The following is a 7,269-nucleotide window of genomic DNA, read 5'->3' on the forward strand; positions in this document are numbered from 1 at the left end:
GTAAACGTGATTTCCAGTCTGGGGACATTGCAGTGAGCTGATGGAGCAGAGGCGGTGGCCCGAGCCTGGGGAGTGGCCTGTATCTGTTTTTACAGCATGACCATGTGTAGGCGAGAGAGGGAAGCAAGGAGTTTCCAGTTTCACCCTTGCTCTTTGGTTCTCCCCGATGCTGGGCCCATGAGAGATCTAGGAACATATTAATGACCACGCCACCCCCCTGACTCCAAGAGCTGGGTCTGGCGGGGACACAGGAGAGCGTGAGATACAGCCAAGCTCAGTAACGGCCAAGGCAGAGGTAGTTCTGGGAGGTAAAAGCACGCAATTGGCACCTTATCTCACCTGAAGTGTTTGGGAAACTCTTGAGCGGGGTTTTGAAGGATGAGTAGACATTTCCTAGGTGGAAACTGAGGACAAGAATAGAACAGCAAAGATCCTGCAGCCTGGAGGAAGTGAGTGAACGTTTGATCTGATGCCTCTAGAAACTATCACTTGGAGCCTCTGGTTCCTTTTGGAATAAACCTACCTCTAAAGCAGTCACCTCAGCCCTGCTCTAATGGGAGCACATAAGAATCATTTCAGAGCTTAAAGCCGTCCACTATGTGAATATCCCTGCAGAGATTCTGACTTGGTTGGTCGAGGATAAAGCCTGCGTGAGGGTATTTTTAAGAACCTCTCCTGAGGCTCATAATGAGCATCCATGGCTGAGACGCTCTGCTCTAAAGCAGGTGATTTCCACCTGAGGATTGTGGAAAAAATCTGGGACATCTCTGAAAACATCGAGCTTCCTTACACCACCAGAGATCTCTATAAAGCTTTAGTGAGTAAGATAGTGAGACATTGCTGCAGAGAAAGATAAACTGACCAATGGAACAGACTAAAGGATCCAGGACAGTCCCACCCAAGAAGAGCCACCGATATGTGACAAAGCACCACTGCAATTCAGCAGGGAAAGGACGATTCTCTCAACAAACGGTGCCGAAAACACTGGATATCCTTGCGGGGGGAAGTGAACTTCACCCCACCTCGCTCCGTATACGAAAATTAATTTAAGAAATCATAGGCCCAAATGTGAAAAGTATTCAAATGAACCATATGAAACTGCTGACAGTCAATGATTTTTTTTTACCTCGAAACCCACATGATCAAAACCATAAAGCTTCTAGAAGAAAATATAGTAGAATATCTTCCTGTTCTTAAACAGCACCCAGAAAGCACTAACCATAAAAATGGGACAAATTGACGTTTATTAAGTTTAAGAACTTTTGTTCATCAAAAGTCACCGAATAGTTGTAAGTCTGAAAGAAGACTAATAACTGATTTCTTAAATTTCTATAAATCAATTGAGAGGAGAGGAGGCATTGTAAAAATGCAAAGGAGGGGACTTGCAGAAATGACCGACTCAGCCGGTTAAAGTCCGTTCCTGACTGCTCCTTCCCCCACCTTAAGGACCCTCCAGCTCACATCTGTTGATTCGCGGCTTACTTTCCAACTAAAGCTCTTCCTTATCTCTGTAGCTGTGTAGAAATAACAAGATATATAAAACTACTTGTGATGTTACAGTCGGGGCTCAGCCTTTGGATAGGAATCCGCTGAGCTGGTGCCGGCATCAATAAGTGCTACTTCCTGCTCATAGCCTCGGTGTCTCATCTCTCCGAGAATCCTAGAACCCTATAACGGTGCTGATAACGTCAAGGTTCCGAGTTCTACAAGGCAAAGCGACCTGTAAATAGATAAGACTAGTGGTCTGGAAATTCCTCCCCGCTTGCCAACTCCCACCCGAAGCTCCCCCTCCCCATCCTGAGTCACAAAGGGCATGTAGAACCTCAGACAAAGGAATCACGTGCCCCTTGCATGGACACTGCAGAGGTATAGAAGCTGTAAGAAATCTAACCAAGGGGAGCTCGTGCTTTGGGTCTGTCGAAAGCCCCACACTCTCTGCCTGCCTAATAAATTCTCCCTTCTCTAACAAAGTTGTCTGAGCGTCCAAATTTCTCCACTGGGTGTCACTTCTGGCAACAAATAAGAAAACTTAAAAAATAGGCAAAGACTTGAACAAATACTTCACGCGGGAGGATACCTGAATAGCCAATAAGCATCTGAAAAAGTTCTCAACACAATCAGGCATCAGGAATATACAAAATAAAACCACAACATACTACTCCACACCCAGAGTAGCTGAACTTATTTATTTTTTGATTTTATTTTTAATTATAGTTGACATACAATATTATATTAATTTCAGGTGTACAACAGAATGATTTATATTCCTTACAAAGCGATCACCATAATAATATAATCATTTATCATACATTGCTATTATGATGTTATTGACCATATTCCCTATGCTGCACACTACATCCTATGAGTTATTTTGTACCTGAAAATTTGTACTTCTTAATCAAATTCTTAAAATTTGTACACCTTCCCCTTTTCACCCCTCTTCCCTTTGGCAGCCATCGGTTTGTTCTCTGTATCTATGAGTTTGTTTCTGTCTTGCTTCGTTTATTCATTTATTTTGTTTTTAAGAGTCCAGATAAAATTGAAATCATAGGGTATTTGCCTTTCTCTACCTAACTTATTTCACTTAACATCATACTCTCTAGGTCCATCCATGTTGTTGGAAATGGCAAGATTTCATTCTTTTTTGACAAAGTGATGTTCCATTGTATATATATATATATATACCACATCTTCTTCTTTATTTTTTTATTCTTTTTTATGTTTTAGGCGAGGCAACCCTTGTTTGACCTCACAGATTGCAAGGACCTTGTCAGTTTACAATCTCTCTCTCTCTTTTTATTTTTTTAATACCTACAGCACCTGGTCTTCCTAGGTGATCTCCCATCCAAGTGCTAACCAGGCCTGACCCTGCTTAGCTTCCGAGATCAGACAGGATAGGGCTTGTTCAGGGTGGCGTGGCCATACACCTATATACCACATCTTCTTTATCCATTCATCTATTGATAAACACCTAGGTTGCTTCCATATCTTGACTATTATAAACAATGCTGAAATGAACATAGTGGTATATATGTCTTTTTGATGCTTGTTTTTGTTTTCTTTAGATAAATACCCAGAAATGAAATTGCTGGGTAGAACAGCAGTTCTATTTTTAATTTTTTGAGGAAACTCCATACTGTTTTCCGTAGTGGCTTCACCAATTTACATTCCCACCAACAGAGCACAAGGCTTCCTTTTCTCCATATCCTTGCCAAGGCTTGTTTGCTGTCTTTTTGATGAGAGCCATTCGGACAGGTCTGAGGTGGTATCTCACTGTGGTTTTGATTGGCACTTCCCTGATACAGAATAGCTAAAGTTAAAAGGACGTGGACCAGGTGGACCTCTCTTATGCGGCCGGTGGCTGTGTGTGCTGATGCATGCACTGTGGGAAATTGCTCGCAGGATCCATTACGGCTAAACTCATGCTTACCCTTGGACCTGTTCATTGTATCCTGGGCTACAGAACCAAGAATGAGTTCTTGTGGGTTCACAAAAGACAAGCACTAGAATGTCTATAGCCGTTTTATGTGATAGCCCCAAAGTGGAAATGACTCAAATGTCCATTAATAGTAGAATGAAGAAAAAAAAGATGCTAGCCACCTTTCCAGATCATAATTTCCATTTCTATGTGTGACCCCTTGATTCTGTCTTTCACAAAATAACCAATTGGCACTCATGACAGGACCCCGCTGGAGTCCACACCCAGATAGCAACGTGTCTGAGAGTTTCCTTCCTCACCCTCTGGAAAAGCTCAGGCCTGCTTTTTCTCTCTCACCCCAAACAGCATCTGACACTGTAGTAGGCACATCGTGGGAGCTCTGTACATCCATCTACCTGGCTTGCTAGGACCCGAATGTTTGGCTCCCAGGAAAGCTCCTAGAGAAAGATGAGGGCACACAGCCCAGAAATCAGGGAGACACACTCCATTCCAGTCCCTGGTTCCATAGCTCTGATCTCTGGGACATCTTTGAGTAGCATCATCCACCTGGATGCCTTCCCTCCTTCAGGGGAGGAGTGGGTACTGGCCCCGCCTTAGAACACCAGCTGCATGGCAGGGATGTCTGCCTGGCCCCGCCCCACTTCCCAGGTGCAGGCTGGGAGCAGGCAGCACCTCACCCCACCCTCCCCCAAGCTCTGAGAGGTCCGGAGCACACTGGACTGGACCTGTGCTCTGGGGTCCAGACGCAGGTGACCCGTAATGCACCAGATGACCAGGGAAGCCTCTCTCGCTCTGATTCAATGGGGTTTTAGGGGATGCATTGGACCTGTGGTTGCCTGAGGGGGACAAATCTCTTAGAAGCCATGCTGTGAATCAGTTCCACTTAAAATAATACAGATCCAAGTCTGGGCTTAATGACATTCTAGCCAGGAATGGAGTCCAGTACAGTACAACAGAAGGTATAGAAGCAGAGGTTTTCAGAAAAATCTTCATGGGAGGACAATTGCAAACTGCAAAAAAGTCCTTAATTTAATGTTTTACTACACTTTGGGATAAGCCCATCAATTTGATTTCGGCTGTATGTGCACACGCACGCACACACACACACACACACACACACACAAATTTAATTCTTACAAGTCTATGAAGGAAGGACTATTGTAATTCCCATTACGTAGGTTAGGAAATTGAGGTTTGAGACAGTCAATAATATGCCGAATATCGCCTCGTTATTAAGTGGATGTACATCCCCGTAAGAATAGCTGAATATAAAAGAAGAAAAAAATTAAGTGTAGATACCTTTAGTGGAGAAACTGGGAAGAAATGAGGAAAAACTGGGAAGAAATGAGGAAAAACTGGGATTGTCCCTATAGCACCACACACAGCCCTTGCTGTTAAGTAGTTTGTGGCTTTCGTCCAAATGCTTCCCCCGTTCGTCTGGTTCCACGTAGACCGGCGCCAGCCGGGAGCAGGAGGCTGGTCCCACCCTCAGTTTCTGAGCCATTTGTTCAGCTCCACGTCTTTGCCATCCTTCTTTTCATCCACAAATTGGCCCCCGGTCTGTCACCGACTGGCAGAGTTTGGGTTGAAACACAAATGAGTGTCTAACGCGGCAAGCAGGCAGCAAGCCGGGCGCTGAGCAGCGAGGAATAACCCGCTCATCCTTCGCGAGCTCACAGACCCGGGGAGAGATGGACACTGGAGCAAGTTCTGGGATAGAGACCTGATCGAACCCTTGGGAATTCCTAGGGGACAGAAGTTTCTTGGCCGCCCAAGAGAGCAAGGAAGGCTTCCTGGAGTAGGTGAGGTCTGTCTTTCTAAAATGAAGTCTGAGGCTTTTCTACTTCATTCCAGCAGCCCCAGCGCAGTTGCAGCTGGAGGAAATGTGCCCATAACAAAGCCACAGGATGCTGTGGGATGCACGCAGGCGAAGGTGGGCCCAGTAGAATTTCACCACACACACATCTGACACGTGGTTGATTTCTATCTAATTCTCTTCACTGAGCCTCAGTGGGCTGCTCCGAGCAATGTAATCATTAATCGCCCACCTGCCTGGAAACCAGGCCCAGGAGCAAGATGGGATTTTCAAGTGTTACACGCTCAATCGGTGGGGACGTGAGAAAGGTAGAGAAGCAGAGCGACCCCCCCAACCTGACTTTGCCCCCCTGCTGCATTCTCATCACACCCCGAGGGGCGGGGTGAGCAGGCTTGGAGGAGGAGAGGAGAAAAGACAGGACAAGCGGAGACTCTGAGTGAGGGGGACTCACGGTGACCTCCACCTGTCAGGGGTGCGCATCGAATCAAGTCAAGATCTCCAGAAAAGCAACGCCTCACACCCGCCACCCCAGTCACGGTCCCTACCGATCTTCAGAGAGGCATCGTGATGTCGAGGCGAAGCACAGGTCCTAAGTCAGAGAGACCTGGGTTCTAGCCCTGCACCGATCGCAAATCAGCTGGGCCCCCCCACCCGGCTCACCAGGCCTCTCTTTGCTTCTCCGTTTCCGTCTGTTCGATAGGATTACAGAAGTACCTGCTTTGCCCATGTCGCCAAGTTGTCAGTAATGCTATCAGATGTAATAGTTAATATGAAGGTGGTTAATTAATAATAATTGGTGATAATAAAAACAATTAATGATAATAACAATAATAATGGTGACAATGAGCATGAAGGGAAGCTGATTCTTACCCAAGTCATGCACTCCTCATCATTTTCATCCTCTGGCATCTAGAGAGCGTGTCGGGGGCTTAACACTGCTGGAGGCCCAGGGGCGAGGCAGTTCTTCCTCTGAAGATGAAACGTAGGCTGTAAATAATGGATCAGATTGCACGAGTAGAATTTCAAGGAAGGCTGAGGTCTGTACATAATTTAGTTAGCACAAAAAAAGATGTTTCTATTTGGGTAACTCCTGGATGTTTTACGTGCGACAGTGCAGTTATGGGTGGGAAATGTTCATGTCTGAGGGTTTAGAAATTCGGGAAAAGACCAAGGAAAGAGCTAAGTCTCAGGGCTGGGGAAGCTGAGCCACGCGGGCAAAGAAGCGGTGAGGGATACTCAAGACTCTCCAGGAAAGGTCCACGCCATCCCAGACAAGGTCCGAGACCGGCCGCAAGCCGCTAGTGCAGAAACGGAGCGTGACAACGCTCGGGAAGCAGTCACCACAGGGCTCTCTCGGCAAGGCACATCAGGGACGTGGAAAGGAAGGTGCCATTTGTTCATTCTTCCGGGATGAGAGAGAGCAGACGGGCGAACACCACATGTGGGCCGGCGAGCACATCCCCTTATCTGCAAGGGTGCGTTCGGAGCTGGTACCGCTGATTTTCTGATGCCAGACAGACCTTTCACAGATCTCTACAATCCAAGGCAAAACGAAAGACTTTCGAAGAGAGAATATATTGACTGACACTTACAGTAAGATGTAAAGGACTGATATCAGACACCTTTCACGGGGCCAAGGAAAGAAACAGCAGAGCCCCAGGAATCTGAAGCGGGAAAGAGACACCTCAGGGTGAAGAAGGGTAACGGCGAGGACCAGAGGGTGCCATCTGGAGTCAGAAAATCTGCGTCCAGGCTTTCCATCTGCCACTTCCCGGCTGCACAACCCTCCTCAAGTTACTTTGCCTCTCAGGAACTCAATTTCCTCACCCGCCAATTTGGAGGAAATTCTTGAGAAATCCATTGGGAGGATCCATTAAACAAGAGACTGGAAGGGGTGCGGTGGGAACCGTGACCGCCCACGCACACAGGTTGTTCATGACTTTGGGATCTCGCTGGGCCTCCTAGCGCCAGGCCGGAAGCTTTCCTAGTCTTCCCTTTCGGAGGAATTAAAAAA

The sequence above is a fragment of the Pteropus alecto genome, unplaced genomic scaffold (genome assembly GCF_000325575.1).
Source record: "Pteropus alecto unplaced genomic scaffold, ASM32557v1 scaffold8, whole genome shotgun sequence".
NCBI lineage: Eukaryota > Metazoa > Chordata > Mammalia > Chiroptera > Pteropodidae > Pteropus > Pteropus alecto.